Source organism: Eriocheir sinensis, unplaced genomic scaffold (assembly GCF_024679095.1).
Source record: "Eriocheir sinensis breed Jianghai 21 unplaced genomic scaffold, ASM2467909v1 Scaffold495, whole genome shotgun sequence".
In the NCBI taxonomy this organism is placed as follows: domain Eukaryota; kingdom Metazoa; phylum Arthropoda; class Malacostraca; order Decapoda; family Varunidae; genus Eriocheir; species Eriocheir sinensis.
Genome location: NW_026111826.1, coordinates 187,501 through 205,941, shown reverse-complemented (window position 1 = coordinate 205,941; position 18,441 = coordinate 187,501). Strand labels below are relative to the sequence as shown.

General features: G+C 41.5%; 1 protein-coding gene and 2 long non-coding RNA genes across 51 annotated transcripts in view; 1 reads left to right on the top strand and 2 right to left on the bottom strand.

Moving 5' to 3' along the window:
• The window catches only part of LOC126992604 (rRNA/tRNA 2'-O-methyltransferase fibrillarin-like protein 1), a 117,188-nt gene that overhangs the window by 86,930 nt on the left and 11,817 nt on the right, over positions 1 to 18,441 (top strand). For 35 of the 49 annotated variants that reach the window (XR_007746730.1, XR_007746728.1, XR_007746724.1 and 32 more), the window contains 2 exons: positions 3,219 to 3,290; positions 10,891 to 10,953. The gene's annotated coding sequence lies outside the window, so the exon portion shown is untranslated. Of the gene's footprint in view, positions 1 to 3,218; positions 3,291 to 10,890; positions 10,954 to 13,212; positions 13,267 to 18,441 lie in introns of all 49 variants that reach the window. The other 14 variants (XR_007746708.1, XR_007746686.1, XR_007746720.1 and 11 more) reach the window with 4 other exon arrangements.
• Positions 5,943 to 7,826, bottom strand: LOC126992609 (uncharacterized). The gene is made up of 3 exons (XR_007746734.1): positions 7,600 to 7,826; positions 6,718 to 6,931; positions 5,943 to 6,415 (listed from the first exon to the last, which is right to left on the bottom strand). It is a non-coding gene; the product is annotated as an uncharacterized LOC126992609 (long non-coding RNA).
• On the bottom strand, positions 7,928 to 18,273 carry LOC126992608 (uncharacterized). The gene is made up of 3 exons (XR_007746733.1): positions 17,822 to 18,273; positions 12,382 to 12,542; positions 7,928 to 10,079 (listed from the first exon to the last, which is right to left on the bottom strand). It is a non-coding gene; the product is annotated as an uncharacterized LOC126992608 (long non-coding RNA).

The window sequence follows — 18,441 nt, the reverse complement described above, 5'->3', positions numbered from 1 at the left end:
TTAAATGGTGCACATAAAGAAACTCACTACGGCCGGGCCAAAACAGCGCCCTGCACCGTATCCGAGATCGCCACACGCGCCAAATTTCAAATGTTGCTATTGAATATAACAAGCTTTCAGCCATAAACTCAGCATAATCATCATGTATTATATATGAAAACATGCAGAATTAAATGGTACACATAAAGAAACTCACTACGGCCGGGCCAAAACAACACCCCGCACCGTATCCGAGATCGCCATTCGCGCTAAATTTCAAATGTCGCTATTGAATATAACAAGGTTTCAGCCATAAACTCAACATAATCATCATGTATTATATATGAAAACATGCAGAATTACATGGTGCACATAAAGAAATTCACTACGGCCGGGCCAAAACAGTGCCCTGCGCCGTATCCGAGATCGCCACGCTCGCCAAATTTCAAATGTCGCTATTGAATATAACAAGCTTTCAGCCATAAACTCAGCATAATCATCATTTATATATATGAAAACATGCAGAATTAAATGGTGCACATAAAGAAACTCACTACGGCCAGGCCAAAACAACACCTCGCACCGTATCCGAGATCGCCGCGTGTGCCAAATTTCAAATGTCGCTATCGAATATAACAAGCTTTCAGCCATAAACTCAACATAATCATCATGTATTATATATGAAAACATGCAGAATTACATGGTGCACATAAAGAAACTCACTACGGCCGGGCCAAAACAGCGCCCTCTGCTGTGTCCGAGATCGCCGCGCGCGCTAAATTTCAAATGTCGCTATTGAATATAACAAGCTTTCAGCCATAAACTCAACATAATCATCATGTAAGTCTAGGTGAGTAGGGTAGTAGTAGCCTAGTATAGTAAAATCACTGAGAGCTGATGCCTACATATATATATATATATATATATATATATATATATATATATATATATATATATATATATATATATATATATATATATATATATTTATATATGTAGTGGGTATTGGGTATATCACACACACACACACACACACACACACACACGTCAATATGGTCACTGGGCACAGCATGGTGAGCTCTCTTCCTCTCCTTGCCAGCCTCACTGGTTATTTGTTTTCCTGAGACATTTATTTACGATAATGACCATTTTTTAGTAAGTATTAAACTGTTTGCATGGAGAAAATAAGGAGAAAGAAAAGGTGTGAAATATGCACTTTAAATTTGGTATTGGCCAGCAGCCTCATCAGTGGCTGTCAGCCAGTGAGGAACAGGGAAAACTGACACGCTCTCCCTGTGGAAGGTGCTTCTCCTCAGCCAATCCATTTTAGTAGTACTGGGAATGAGGAGGCGCAACAGAGGTGAGCGGGGGAGGACAGGTCGACTGGTGTTCAGTAAAATTGTAAGATACGAATACCCTACGACGTGACGTGTTATATTAAGTGTTCGCAGTACTACATTATCAGCTGTAATTGCAGGAAGGTGGGTGGTGAGTTATGCGCATAGCTGGGCGTTATCGCGATACTTTATCGCTGATAACAAAATCGGGTTGTCGGCCATCCGCTGCTTATTTAAATATATATCGGTATCTTCGTTATTTTTGTAACCAAACTAGTGATAATCGCTACTTTTTTTCCGCCTCAGAAAAAAAAACACGTTGTCTCCTCCCTACTCGCATGCGTGGCCCGGGTGCCCGGTATTTTATGAAAAAACTTGGGGGTATGAATTATCTTTGGCGAAGAGATTTCGTACTTAGATCATCAACATTAAAATACTAGGTTGTTTTTTTATGTTAGACTCAAAAATGAATACATCAAAGAGAAAAATCTTTAGCTTTGCCCCAAAATGATTATTCACTACCTCAAATTTGATATTCCATATTCGTTTGTGAGCATGCCATGGTATTGAAGGCACCCGGTGTTGTGTTATTTGGTGTCCCATCGTCAAAAGCTGGCGCTTGTGTTAACAAACACTGGTCTCTCGTGAACTGCGCATGTTCAGACCAGTAAGCATAGACCTGTACAGTATCACAAAGCTTTTTAACACATTAAGAGTAGTTGCTGGAAGGCTGAATCAGACATACAGTACCACCATCCTCGCTGTTTCTAGAACGACACTCTGTACATATAAATACAACTCGTACAGAGTGTCGATCTAGAAACATCGGGGATGGTGGTAGTGGTACTGTATGTCTGATTCAGCCTTCCAGCAACTCTAAATTACGGTTAAAAAGCTTTGTGAGACTGTTCAGGTCTACGCTTGCTGGTCTGAGCATGCGCAGTTCACGAGAGACCAGTGTTTGTCGGTGGGGACGCCAAATAACACAACACCGGTTCAGGCGTTTCTAGTATTACCGTCCATATGTACGTGTCAACGTGTGGTTTTCAGATTTTGTAAGTTTTTAAAAATACAGATAATGAAAATATGAATTCATCTATGTTTTTATTTGAAATATCAATATAGTATCATTTTGCCTATCGGACTTATCGCTAGCTAGTATCGGAATTGTGGATTAGTATCGGTTATCGCCTATATTTGTGTTTCCAGTTAACGAATATCGGTTATCACCAATAAGGTTTTCCATTATCAGTTATCGGTTATCGGGAATAAGGTTTTCTGTTATCGTGCCCTGCTATGGTTATGCGAGCCAGGGTGGGCACCTGCTGGAGGCTAGGTGGGCGCAGGGTGGATAGGTTTAGTAGGGTTGAGTAAACGTGAGAATTACAATAACATTAATCCTCATGATTCCCTGGTAGCACGTATATAATTTGTTTAATATTATTAGGTAGTATTAATGGTTTATATGGATCATGTGTCCCTCGTTCAGTAAAAATAGTAGTAGTTGCTAATAGGCACACCTAACACAACCAAAATATGGGGTACACACTTGGCGCAGGGACTGTTTTGGGGCGTCATTGAAGGTAACGGGCTCAAGAGTGGCCTGTCCAGATATTTTGTTTTTTATTTATTGATGATCCACGAGACATCCTAGAGTTAAATCAAAGTATGTGGTTATCTTTGTATTCATTCCTACACACTCTGGTAATATCTCTGTGGGGTCTGATTCACTTATTAGAGTGAAATTCTATTGTGGAAAACAGCCTCAAATTCGTGTCACTGGTGAAAATGAAACTGATAATTTAAATTTTGCCACCATGAAATATATACAAATAGATAAATTTGAGTGACTTCACCTGCTTGATGTTTACACAGTTAATTGACACCAAACTTGATTTGCAGACACTACCAAACGAAGAAGAGGAGGAGGAGGAGGACTGGGAAGAAGACGAGGAACACAGGAGGAGCCCATTGGTGAGTGTTAATTTATTTTTTTCTAAAATGGTTAACGAGCAATCAAGGAATTTTTATAATAAGGAGGGAAAGTGTGATGTTTTTTTGTAGTTTTGTTAAGTTGTCGAGGGGGAGAAGGCCCCCATTAGATAGCTTACACTATAGCTGGTCTGTTTCGTTAGGGGGTCCATGGGCGCAAAGGGGGGATTATATACATCCATTTAGACTTTGTGGATCATTTTAGTGGAGGTAATTCTCTCTCTCTCTCTCTCTCTCTCTCTCTCTCTCTCTCTCTCTCTCTCTCTCTCTCTCTCTCTCTCTCTCTCCATTATCTATCTTGGTCGCTTCCATTAAAATCTTTCTTATATTTTCTCCCTCTCAGCAACAGCTTTCTCCCTCTCTGTTCCGTCCTTCTTGGCTCGGGGGCCTCTTAAACAAGGCGTCACAGTGCAGGGCGGCGTTAACATGAGCCCAATCAGAGTGGGATGGACGCAGGAGAGGTTTGAATTCAATCTGGGTTTTGATGACACAATATTAACTATATCCTGGGATTGGTATTATAAGACACTTTTGCTTCTCATGTCAACTATGTTCTGTATTTCTGAAGGTCAAAGAGGGGGGCAATCGGGTTCTAATGAGTGTTTCTTCATGTTCAGGGTACAGAGGAAGGGTCACACTACCACCTGGTCATAAAACTATACTCCTGGAAATGTCAAAGACTCCTAGGAAAGCCTTGCCAAATATGGAAGATTAAATAGTTTGGAAAACCAGACCATTGTGTAGCGAGGTAGAGGAGGGAGGCCTTCCCCTACCTTCTGACAGCTGTCAAATGTCAGGCTGGGGAACACAATTAAATGACCTCTAAGGGCCGTACTTTAAAACCATCCGCCAAGGTCGGCGAATGCCTGGCGAAGTTACGCTTGGCGATCGTGTCGGTGAGGAAGCCCGTACTTTAAACACCCATTTTTCTCCAGCGGTGGCGATCGCCAGTCTCGGCGACCGAAAGTGATCGCCCGCGCTAACACTCCCAAAGCCTGCTAGATGTAGCACCGTGTCGACTAAAAAGCGCGGGAAATTTGTATGGTGCATATTCATCCTTCGCATACATTATATGCTGAGTACCCGCTTTGGGCACATCAGGGTCTCCTTCGACGAAATTTATCAAAAACATGACGGTAATTACTATTTTTCGTTTCGAAATATGTAGAAAAACAAAATATGAGGAATATATACATATATATGAAAAGGGCCTCTGACCCCACACCTGGGGAAAGGAATAAGGGAAAAAGGTAGGAATCGTTCTGACGAATGATCATGAATGTGGATGTGACATGGGTGTGGGTGGGTGGATATAAAGACAACGGCTGCCCTGAGATTAGCGCCTCACCCAGTCCTCAGTGGATTAGCGAGTGAAGAAAATTTATTAAGCCCTCGAGAAAAGAATGTGTGTGTACATGTCTGTGTGTGTGTGTACATGTGTGTGTGTGTATGTGTGTGTGTGTGTGTGTGTGTGTGTGTGTGTGTGTGTACATGTGTGTGTGTGTGTGTGTGTGTGTGTGTGTGTGTGTGTGTGTGTGTGTGTGTGTGTACATGTGTGTGTGTGTACATGTGTGTGTGTGTGTGTGTGTACACGTGTGTGTGTACATGTGTGTGTGTGTGTGTGTGTGTACATATGTGTGTGTACATGTAATGGATCACGAAAAGAGGTTGGCAACAGAATACTATGCCAATCTCTCAAAAGTTCATGAAAGCCAATTGGAACTAGTTGCCATTCAAAAGAGGTGTGTCAAAGAATATCACGAGAAAAACTTTGCTCGACTAAAAAATCACTAATCATTTTTTTTTTCTGTTCTGAAAGACTTTCAGGATATGATTGTCGTATTAAACATCAAAATACTTTTCCAATAGATTTTATTAGTCAACCATATAAAACAGATTCCACAAAAATATAAAACTTGAAAACAAGTATAACTTATTTTCCAGACTGAAAACCACATTACCTGAAGGTAGAGTAGGGTTCCACGCCTGTGTGTTTGCATGTCCTGTGTGTGTAATGGGAGTATATGCTATAGCTATGTGTGACTGTGGAGCTCAGAGCTCATTCCTGTCCAGTTGACCCTTTGAGCTTGTAGTGGGAGAGACCCATTAACCCAGCACGGGCCAGATAGTCACCCCATTTGGTATAGTGCCTGCAGCCTTTGTATTGGCTTACTCCCTCAGTTTACAAAACCCAAAAAAGATACAGACAACAGTTTACTTGGGCAGCAAAAATTGGTCCCTGACATTTATATCATTTCATGTTATTCATTTGAAAATACATTATTTATCATGTTTCCCTCTTCCTCTGTCCTGCATGTCTATTTTGTGCATTCTCAATGAGTCTTTCCTCTTCATTTATAATATCATTGTCATAATCTTCCATATCTTCATTCCTGTCTGCCATTGCAATGTTGTGCAAAACAGCTGCACTGCAGATTGTGGCCATGGTTGTGTCCAGGCTTGTACGCATAGGAATGGCCAGACAACGGAATCGTCGTTTCCACACTCCAAATGCTCTCTCTATTACATTACGGGTTTTAGTATGAGCCAAGTTATATCGTCCTTCATTTGGCCGTGATGGATTCCCAACAGGAGTCACAAGAAAGGGACGAAGAGGGTAGGCTGAGTCCCTAACAAATGGCCATTGTAATCGCCAGCTTGCAACTGAGCATACAGAGAACTATTAGCAAATATTCTGCTGTCGTGGACTGATCCTGGCCATCGACAAATAATATTATAAAATGTTAAGTCTGGACCACACACTGCTTGTACATTTAATGAAAAGAAGCCCTTTCTGCTTCGGTAAGTTTCTGCTTGCTGACCACCTGGACTGAGAATGGGGATGTGTGTGCAGTCTATTGCACCAATGACACCTGGGAATCCAGAGATTGCTTCAAAGTTTGTCTTGATGGACCCTAACTCATGCCTTCCAGGAAACTTTACATACCGCTGATATAAAGCAGCAATGGCACGCACAGTATGTGAAGAGCATGAACTTACAAACTGCTGAGAGACATCCAGGCAATCTCCAATAGTTTGGTGCAGGTCACCAGTGGCCATCCATCTTAAGGTGATGAGGAGTTAAAGGTGAGGTGGTACAGGACATTCTATGGAAGGAGAGTAAATTGTTAAGGATAACCAAGAATAAATCCCATATCTTGCATTCCATTGTAATATATCATCTATATGTAGGGCAACAACTGCTAATGATTTTGATTAATGTATTTGATGACGTGGGGATATGGTATTTATTTGCTATTCACCACCCCAAAAAAATTAAGGTTATGTTTTAAACATTAAAATCAGCCATGACAACAGTTTCCAAAGGACTGGGTGCATGACTAGAGAACTTAAAGAATTACCACATGTTTAAATCATTATAGCGCAATGGTATATTATGTACACTAACCTCTTGCATCAGCTGCCTCTGGTAAATGTAAGTCAGCAAGTAAGGCCCTTGCGCTTTGCTTTGATATCCTGAACCTGGATGTAAATTCCTCTTCAGTCAAAGTCAGGAATAAATCCAAGCGATCCTTCACAATCCTTCTCGGCAGTCTGACCCTTTCCCCTGCAGCATCCTCGAGGACATCAAGCTCCTCAAAAACTTGTAAGGCTGCCATCATCTGAAGAATATACATTATATACAATGATGTAATGCTTATACAAACAAAATATTATTGACTATTATATATGAATAATGATGTATGATGGAAAATGGACTTTAGCAGCAAGTAGTATTTATGTAATGTTATTCAAACAAAGTATTAGTGACTATTATGAGTTATGATGTATGATGGGACCTGTATGCCAAGAAATGAACTTTGACAGCAAGTAATATTTATGTAATATTAATGTGATATGCAACATATCATCAAGTAGTAGAACTAAGTGAAGAATCAATGTAATGACAATTGGTCTTGGAATATTTATGATACAGATGCTTTGGTATTGTTTTACAAGTGCACCCGCATCACGGCAAAAGACACCTATGTGCTTTATGAAGGGTTGGTAGGGCCCCTAGTTGGTTAGAAAAAAAGTTATCACGGGGATCGAGGTTAGGTTAGTTTTAGGTTTACCAATAAAGGGCGAGTGTCCTGCAGGAAATATCGATGGGTTTCACTAAATGGGAAGGGGGGGAGGGTAGAAGAAAACTAATGGTAAGCAGATTATTTCAAAACACACCAAAAACTACCCTCTAGAATATTTTCATCTGCCAGTGCGAGACGGGCACACTTGTAAAATTTTAGCGATGTTTCTAGTAGTAACCCTTCATAAATTCTAGTTGGCTTACCTGGGTCTTGCTCTTGATCTAGGTTTAGGAGGGAGTGACCCCACTAGACAGTGACAACAGCCTTTATACTTGCTTGCACTCTTATGTCAATACCTGAAAATACAGGAAACAGGAAATACCTTCATCAGCTTTTGTTACATTTTGCCTATTAAATCCATCAATAATTTATAAATACACAACTGACGAATGATTCTGAATACTCATTTTGTAAATTTCATTATGAAATTATGATGAAAATAACAATTTATTAACTCATCCTGCATAAAATCAGTAATATGACTAGCAGTGGGAGGTCTCAATAATGTGGCCTTGGCACAGCTCATTATGGCTCACCTGCGGGCGTGAGACACCTTTGAAGTCTTTAAAAAATTCAACAATGTTTTCTGGTTTGCGATTCCCACAAAACAATCCAATAATGAAAGGGCTACTCAGAAGTGGGTTATTAATTCTTGCTAAAATTGGCCAGAATTGTATGTTTGAACTTTTGAACAAGGGAAGTCCATCAATATTTACTTGCAATGAAATAAATGTACAATCTTTCAGGGTATCCACACTTTCTGTAGTGGATAAAATCCTTACAAGAGATTTTTCAACACCAAAATGATAGTACGAGCCTCCAGATATCTCCTTAACATTACACTGGCTTGGTGTTTTAAGCAAAGTTCTGGCATCCATTTGGATGTCTGGATGATAGTTTTTTAGTACAGAAAGAAGGCTGCTTAATGCAGTTTGTGGAATTTGATACTTAACTGCCCATTCTGCAAGTTTGGGACACAACTGCTCTGCAACACTGTCATGAGTATCAGTTTCATATACATTAATATCGCCGTTGCTTTCTGAGCTATCAGAAAGCGGAGAGGAATAACAATCTCTGTCCAGACATGGATTTTGGGCTTCCTCAAAACCTACATCAGAGGTTCCTGCAGCTTCATAATGATCATTACTCAACACTTCGCTTTCTGAACTGTGAGCACATGACTCAGATAACTGTTGGTTAGTGTCATACAAGTCAACATCTTGGTTTACTGAGGAATTTTGAAGGAAATCTAAATGTGCTGACATACGCAATTTCAGTCGCCTCCTTTTTGTCCAGTAAGATTCTTCTGCCATGTCTTGGCATCTACTTTGAACTTCTCTGTCACTAGAATGAACAAATGCTAAGCTTGACTTACAACAGAATCAGGATTACTTGCCTTTTGTTGAGGTGAGAGAGTTTTCTTGTAGAGCGGCGGTCCTGCCCCGCCAGACCTTTGTTTTGAAGAATGAAGATGGCCCGGCCCGCTGCTCCGCTACTAGATTGTCGTACTCATCCTCTTATGTTTGCCGATTTACGACCTAAATACCGTCTTCTTCACCCCCAAAACTGGCTTCATATAAGATTATTGATAAAATGGTTAATTATTGGGGCTTCCATCTTGATAATTGTTATGGGTCAGAAGCCAGTATATACGATGCTTTGAGTACGATAATCTGGCAAGTCTGATGGCACGGTGCGGTACTGTTGCCAGTTTTTAGCATTTTCAACAGCAGATCCTTTACATTATCAATGTTTAAGGAGTTTTGAGACATCTAAGTGTAAAGTGATGGCACACAAACATTGTTGCAATCACAAAAAGTTCTTTTTCTCCTTGATAGCCGTTACAAATATCGAATATTTTCAGTATTGGCTCATGGAAAATAGCTAAAGGCATCAGTGGATGGCGCCCTCCTTAAATATCTGACATTGCAAATTTGATGTTCGACTTTCTAACTGCGTGATATATTCATAACCTCTCTGCATTAGACATGAAATTAATACATATCAGGAAAACTTGATATCATTTACAGATAGAATTACATAATACCTTTGTTAGAAAATATATCGTTTACATATATTTTTTTATATATATTATTCTTCCATGCTTATGAAATTCAGTTTGTTTTAAATGTTTTTCAACGTAATTCATTTAAGGCAATGACTACCGTAATTCATGTAAGTTGAGATACGTCAAACCGAAAATTCGATCGACGTTTCACTTAACAAACACCTTGCTGAAAGTTAAAGTCCAGAGCGGGCAATCGCAGGCGCAACGGGGGCATGGCTGCCTGCATTCAGCCACCCCCGGCCTCTCTTAAGCCGACGGCGGGCCGCCGGTCATTGTTTGCTGGGCACTCGTACACTAAGGCATTTTCAGGGAATTTTGATGCTTGTAAATCCAAACACTCGTACAACTTGTATAATGTAGCTGCTGTGAACCGAGGTATCACTGTGCTGTCAATTATCCTGAGTTAAAAATTCCTTGTTCTGCCGCATACAACTGTTTCCTTAATATACAGCATGTTAATTTTCTTGGTGGTGGTGGTGGGGACTTAGGGCCGCTTTCACAGTCGTTTTGTTTGTTTTGATCGCTACCAATGATCGCCGCCGTAGAATTTCTACTTAAAACTGGCCGATGGGGTGGTAGTGGGGTTAGCCTAGCCTTGCCACACACTCTCAACACCTCTCGCTTCCTCTGCAGTCGCCACCACCCCATAGGCCAGTTTCACGTGGAAAACTATAGCATCGATCGGCGCCATTGGTAACGATCAAAACAAAGCTTCCCTAAGTGCTGTAAGTCTATCAAAAGCAGTCTGAATTTAATCTAATTCACCCTAAAGTAACCTTACTCTGTCTTGAATGACCCTAAACTAATGTAATTCACTCATATTACCTAAAACTACAGTTGAATTACCCTAAACTTGCCTTAAAATGATCCCCTTAACGTAATTCACTCCAAGGTAACCTGAATCTGACCTATCCTGACCTTACCTTAATATCCTAACCTTACCTTAACTTATCCTGACCTTACCCTTAAGTGAGGGTTTCAGGACGGTACAGAATTCTGCTAATATTTTCTGCACCTGTACATGTATGTTCATAAGCCCAGCATAATTTTTCATTAACACTATTATTATTATTATTATTATTATTATTATTATTATTACTATTATTATTATTATTATTATGCACTATATTCAAAGGTTAGGTTATATATTATGCATTCAAAGATTGTTTTACTAAAGTTATGATTAAATTTTTTTATTATTGTAGGGCTATTGTATGTGTGAATTGTTTTGATTCTCTCTCTCTCTCTCTCTCTCTCTCTCTCTCTCTCTCTCTCTCTCTCTCTCTCTCTCTCTCTCTCTCTCTCTCTCTCTCTCTCTCTCTCTCTCTCTCTCTCTCTCTCTTTCTATAATTTTAGCCTGAAAAGAATTTATAATTACCTCAAAAAATGAATTATCAACTGTACTAATATCTTTACTTATCTTTAGAGACAAGAAGAAGAAGAAGAGGAAGAAGAGGAAGAGGAAGACTGACAGACAGACATTCCATTGGTGAGTGTTAAATAATTTTCCTTCCTTCCTTCCTTCCTTCCTTCCTTCCTGGCTCTTGGATAGGTTAGGTTAAAGGGGCTGATTATTAAACATTTCAACGTTGACTGTACCTCATATATCGCACTTGACTGGGGCCGCCAAACCCTTAGGAGAAGGTAAATTGCACTTGCCAAACAGTACAATCAATGGGGTTTACTCTAATGGGGTCCAGGCCCTCCCCAAGGTACCCATTCCTCCCCCATTACACTCAGGCAATGGTGGGATACATACAGCGTGTTAGTTGAAGGGTTAACCCAGTGGTAGCAGCGGGGATCATGTTTCTTAATGGTCCCTATTCATTGCCAGTAAAAGTATACAGAATTATAATATCTGCCAAAATTAATACGTAAAGCACATACTGCACTATAGCTATACGATATATGACGATGATAGGTATCTATTTAATAATGAGTCTATGCACCCCTGCTGTGATTACACTATTAAAAATCTGCTGCAAGGCTTTGAGGCCTGTCACTAGTGGAGCCTGTGGCCACATGTCTGCAGACCCATTCATACGTTAGAGACAGACACACCAGTCGGCTGTGCTATTTGACGATGACTGAGTCCTTCACCGTCAAGGATAATGATGACTTTGTGCCGGTCTTGTGGGGTCTGCATTGCCACCAACTTGAGCATGACTTTGGCCAGTATAGTAAGACAGTTTTGCTTCTTACATCAGCTATTTCTAAGGGCCAAAGAGGGGATCAGTTGGGTTGCAGTGAGTGTTTTTTGGGTTCATGCAACTGAAGAAGGGTTAGGCCAGCACCAGGGTTATAAAACTACCCCTGGAAATGCCCACAACTCCTTGGAAAGCCCTGCCAGATGTGTGTTTCTCCCACTCCACTTCCCTTCCCTTCCCATCCCTTTCCTTCCCTTCCCATCCCATCCCATCCCTTCCTCTCCCATCCCATCCTTTCCCATCCCATCCCTTCCCATCCCTTCCCTTCCAATCCTATCCCTTCCCTCTCAGGGAATTTTGATGCTTGTAAATCCAAACACTCGTACAACTTGTATAATGTAACCCTCGTAAGAAGATGGCTCCACTATAAACACTTGCCTGCGCCATGATGGGCTGGGGCCGAATACCATCCAGGCCCCTCAAGCAAGCCTACCAGCACAATAGGAGGAGATGTAAAAAAAAACAAAAAAAGCAGAGGTATCACTGTGCCGTCAATTATCCCGAGTTAAAAATTCCTTGTTCTGCCGCATACAACTGTTTCCTTAATATACAGCATGTTAATTTTCTTGGGGGGGGGACTTAGGGCCGCTTTCACAGTCGTTATGTTTGTTTTGATCGCTACCAATGATCGCCGCTGTAGAATTTCCACTTAAAACTGTCCGATGGGGTGGTAGTGGGGTTAGCCTAGCCTTGCCACACACTCTCAACACCTCTCGCTTCCTCTGCAGCCGCCACCACCCCATAGGCCAGTTTCACGTGGAAAACTATAGCATCGATCGGCGCCATTGGTAACGATCAAAACAAAGCTTCCCTAAGTGCCGTAAGTCTATCATAAGCAGTCTGAATTTAATCTAATTCACCCTAAAGTAACCTTACTCTGTCTTGAATGACCCTAAACTAATGTAATTCACTCATATTACCTAAAACTACAGTTGAATTACCCTAAACTTGCCTTAAAATGATCCCCTTAACGTAATTCACTCCAAGGTAACCTGAATCTGACCTATCCTGACCTTACCTTAATATCCTAACCTTACCTTAACTTATCCTGACCTTACCCTTAAGTGAGGGTTTCAGGACGGTACAGAATTCTGCTAATATTTTCTGCACCTGTACATGTATGTTCATAAGCCCAGCATAATTTTTCATTAACACTATTATTATTATTATTATTATTATTATTATTATTATTATTATTATTATTACTATTATTATTATTATTATTATGCACTATATTCAAAGGTTAGGTTATATATTATGCATTCAAAGATTGTTTTACTAAAGTTATGATTAAATTTTTTTATTATTGTAGGGCTATTGTATGTGTGAATTGTTTGGATTCTCTCTCTCTCTCTCTCTCTCTCTCTCTCTCTCTCTCTCTCTCTCTCTCTCTCTCTCTCTCTCTCTCTCTCTCTCTCTCTCTCTCTCTCTCTCTCTCTCTCTCTCTCTCTCTCTCTCTCTCTAATTTTAGCCTGAAAAGAATTTATAATGACCTCAAAAAATGAATTATCAACTGTTTACTTATCCTTACATATCTTTAGAGACTAGAAGAAGAAGAAGAGGAAGAGGAAGACTGACAGACAGACATTCCATTGGTGAGTGTTAAATAATATTCTTTCCTTCCTTCCTTCCTTCCTTCCTTCCTGGCTCTTGGATAGGTTAGGTTAAAGGGGCCGATTATTAAACATTTCAACGCCCAAACTCACTTCTGTAAGGCTTTCATAGTAGGGCTTTTTGGGCATGTCCTGGGGTAGTTTTATGACCCTTGAGGTAGTGTGACCCTTCCCCTGCACCATGAACCTAAAGAAACACATTTGACGAGGCTTTGGGAGGAGTTTTTGGCATTCCCACGGATAGTTCTGGCACGTGAGGAAGGGCGTCAGATGGTACATGGCAGACACGTTCTTTTCCTGCACAGAAGGGCACACACACACACACACACACACACACACACACACACACACACAGAAAAAGGGCTTCAAAGTACGGCCTTTCTTTCCGTACTTTCTTGCGCAAAAAATACATGAAAGAGGTCGTTAAAAATAACAGAAAAGTGCTCACCCTTCCTCTTGTATGCACTTTGTTAGGCACTTTTCTGTGTTATAAAAGTATGTACAGCAGGTGACCCTTTTCAACTGGACCGTAATTCAGTGGTTCGCCAGACACACCCAGTTGTCAATATGCAGATTTACCCCGTCTCCACACTACTAAACGTGGTACTGTGTCATTGTATTACCAGCTCACTATTACAACTCTGAACAACGGTCCGTTCTCTCATGTGGGACACACTGGTTCGCCCAACGTCCACACTCTGGGTGACCAATAAGGAGGGTAACCGTTGTGGTGTGGCTGGTGGAGTGTGCTGCTCCTCCACCAAGACCTGGCTCACTCTCCACCCTTTAACCAGGCCAGGCAATCCCTCCCACATGATTCTCATTTAGATATCGCTGAGAGCCATGACTGGCATAATGGTTGGTCTGTGGTATTGACTCCATATCCTGACCACTTAGTTAGCCTTGAAATAAGGGAGTTGTATGCAGAAATTATGGAGCGCTTGAACCAGTGAGTGTGATGATTTCTAGTGAGCGTCTCCGTGGGGCGGCAACGCTATTGTTCAATGGTGTCTGGCATTTACAGCCTCTTGTTTACCTGCAGTTAGGTGAGTGTAGGAAATGATTGAGGTGTTACTTACAGGGTTAAGGATCATGAAAATATTACAGCCTCTTGTTTACCAGCAGTTAGGTGAGTGTAGGTAATGATTGAGGTGTTACTTACAGGGTTAAGGATCATGAAAATATTACAGCCTCTTGTTTACCAGCAGTTAGGTGAGTGTAGGAAATGATTGAGGTGTTACAGGGTTAACCCGGTAACAGCGACGGGCCAAATCTGTGGCTTTACTGTGTAGCAGCGACGGGCCAAGTTTGTGGCTTTACCGTGTAGCAGCGACGGGCCAAATTTGTGGCTTTACCGTGTAGCAGCGATGGGCCAAATTTGTGGCTTTACTGTGTAGCAGCGACGGGCCAAATTTGTGGCTTTACCGTGTAGCAGCGACGGGCCAAATTTGTGGCTTTACCGTTTAGCAGCGACGGGCCAAATTTGGGGCTTTACTGTGTAGCAGCGATGGGCCAAATTTGTGCCATGATATAAACCCCCCAAATTATATGATACATAATCTGATCACAAATGTTTTGATATATATTATTAAATGGTTTGTGTGAGGGGTGATTTTTTCTCATTTTTCTCGCTTGGAGGGACCATTAACCCTTTCATTGCTAAATGCTGGCAGCAAGCGTAAGGCGTATTTGCTGGCGTTGTTAAACACTCGCTGCGAGCTCCAGCCGCACTCAAATCTCCCACGGATGAGTGTGTTCCAACACTGATTCTCACAACACAGGATTGCCAATTGAGTGTGTTCTTCACTAAATTTGGTGGAAAATCATGTCAGCCCAGCGCGGCAAATCTGCGGACGAGCAACTGGTGGATGTTGTTGACCAATGTAGCGACATTTTTGCATAGTTTCACATGACTGATATTTTGATCAAATAGTTGTAAATATTGCAGTTGTCAATACTGCCCTGCCAGCACCCCATCATCAAGAGATCTACAGTAGTTGCCTTACAGCTGACCGTCGCGCATGTATAAATGTACGTCTTCACAGGCAACACCCCCTCAACGTGCCTGTACTCTCGCAGGAGGTTTACATTACTGAATTGTATAGATCTTGGCCTCCTCTTTCCAATGGTGGTTTTGTTTTGTAGCTGTGATGAATAGTTTTTGAGATATAGCAGTTAAAAGAGATGCCCCGCTGGGGTGCCCGAGCGTGCCCGAGGGGATAGTCTCGTTGCGAGCGCTTAGCAATGAAAGGGTTAGCCCTTCCTATGTACCATAAACCTAAAAGAAACACTCAATAGAACCTAATTATTCTCTTTTTTGGCCTTTGGAAGTAGTTGATGTGAGGGTCGGGTCATAGTAATTGCCCTCCTGAAATACATATTTAACAAGGCGCTCGTAGAAGTTTGAGGTCATTCCAGGCGTACCAGCTTCATGACCCAGGTGGTGGTTTAATGACCCTTCCTATGTACCATGAATCTAAAAGAAACACTCAATAGAGTCTAATTATTCTCCTTTTTGTCCTTTTGAAATAGTAGATGTGAAAGGCAGAAGTGTCTGATGGTCACATTCTTAAATATAGCCAAGACAAGACGGCGGCTTTCCTAGGAGTCATAGGCATTCCCAGGGGTTGGCCCAGGTGGTGGTTTAACCCTTCCTCTGTACCATGAACCTAAGAAAACACTCATTAGAAACCGACTGACCACCTTTTCGGCCTTTAAAATTGGTTGACTTGAGGGTCTCAGAATGCCGCCCTAAGGGTGTGTGCCATGATTGACCTAAATTGTACACTGCCATATTACATTATTATAAGTCCACAGTGTTCCCATCACAGCAACACTGTACCCAGCGTTGCCATGTACTCATATCATTGCCTATATTGTTTCAAGGCCCTAAAACTATTGTACATGCACCAATAATGCCCTAAAATTAAAGTTAATGTTATTAGTGTCAAGTATTGATGCTTTTGTGGCAATACTTGTGAGTAAAAAAACAGGAAATACGATATATGTTCATGGTGGTTCATGGTGAGCTGGCAACGTTGACTGTACCTCATATATCGCACTTGACTGGGGCCGCCAAACCCTTAGGAGAAGCTAAATTGCACTTGCCAAACAGTAGAATCAATGGGGTTTACTCTAATGGGGTCCAGGCCCTCCCCAAGGTACCCATTCCTCCCCCATTACACTCACTCTCCTAGGCAATGGTGGGATACATACAGCGTGTTAGTTGAAGGGTTAACCCAGTGGTAGCAGCGGGGATCATGTTTCTTAATGGTCCCTATTCATTGCCAGTAAAAGTATACAGAATTATAATATCTGCCAAAATTAATACGTAAAGCACATACTGCACCATAGCTATACGATATATGACGATGATAGGTATCTATTTAATAATGAGTCTATGCACCCCTGCTGTGATTACACTGTTAAAAATCTGCTGCAAGGCTTTGAGGCCTGTCACTAGTGGAGCCTGTGGCCACATGTTGTCTGCAGACCCATTCATACGTTAGAGATGGACACACTAATCGGCTGTGCTATTTGACGATGACTGAGGCCTTCACCGTCAAGGATAATGATGACTTTGTGCCGGTCTTGTGGGGTCTGCATTGCCACCAACTTGAGCATGACTTTGGCCAGTATAGTAAGACAGTTTTGCTTCTTACATCAGCTATTTCTAAGGGCCAAAGAGGGGATCAGTTGGGTTGCAATGAGTGTTTTTTGGGTTCATGCAACTGAAGAAGGGTTAGGCCAGCACCAGGGTTATAAAACTACCCCTGGAAATGCCCACAACTCCTTGGAAAGCCCTGCCAGATGTGTGTTTCTCCCACTCCACTTCCCTTCCCTTCCCATCCCTTTCCTTCCCTTCCCATCCCATCCCATCCCTTCCTCTCCCATCCCATCCTTTCCCATCCCATCCCTTCCCATCCCTTCCCTTCCAATCCTATCCCTTCCCTCTCAGGGAATTTTGATGCTTGTAAATCCAAACACTCGTACAACTTGTATAATGTAACCCTCGTAAGAAGATGGCTCCACTATAAACACTTGCCTGCGCCATGATGGGCTGGGGCCGAATACCATCCAGGCCCCTCAAGCAAGCCTACCGGCACAATAGGAGGAGATGTAAAAAAAACAAAAAAAGCAGAGGTATCACTGTGCCGTCAATTATCCCGAGTTAAAAATTCCTTGTTCTGCCGCATACAACTGTTTCCTTAATATAAAGCATGTTAATTTTCTTGGGGGGGGGACTTAGGGCCGCTTTCACAGTCGTTTTGTTTGTTTTGATCGCTACCAATGATCGCCGCCGTAGAATTTCCACTTAAAACTGTCCGATGGGGTGGTAGTGGGGTTAGCCTAGCCTTGCCACACACTCTCAACACCTCTTGCTTCCTCTGCAGCCGCCACCACCCCATAGGCCAGTTTCACGTGGAAAACTATAGCATCGATCGGCGCCATTGGTAACGATCAAAACAAAGCTTCCCTAAGTGCCGAAAGTCTGTCATAAGCAGCGTGAACTTCATCTAATTCACCCCAAAGTAACCTTACTCTGTCTTGAATGACCCTAAACTAATGTAATTCACTCTCATCTTACCTAAAACTACAGTTGAATTACCCTAAACTTGCCTTAAAATATTCCCCTTAACGTAATTCACTCCAAGGTAACCTGAATCTGACCTATCCTGACCTTACCTTAATATCCTAACCTTACCTTAACTTATCCTGACCTTACCCTTAAGTGAGGGTTTCAGGACGGTACAGAATTCTGCTAATATTTTCTGCACCTGTACATGTATGTTCATAAGCCCAGCATAATTTTTCATTAACACTATTATTATTATTATTATTATTATTATTATTATTATTATTACTATTATTATTATTATTATTATGCACTATATTCAAAGGTTAGGTTATATATTATGCATTCAAAGATTGTTTTACTAAAGTTATGATTAAATTTTTTTATTATTGTAGGGCTATTGTATGTGTGAATTGTTTGGATTTCTCTCTCTCTCTCTCTCTCTCTCTCTCTCTCTCTCTCTCTCTCTCTCTCTCTCTCTCTCTCTCTCTCTCTCTCTCTCTCTCTCTCTCTCTCTCTCTCTCTCTCTCTCTCTCTCTCTCTCTCTCTCTCTCTCTCTCTCTCTCTCTCTCTCTCTCTCT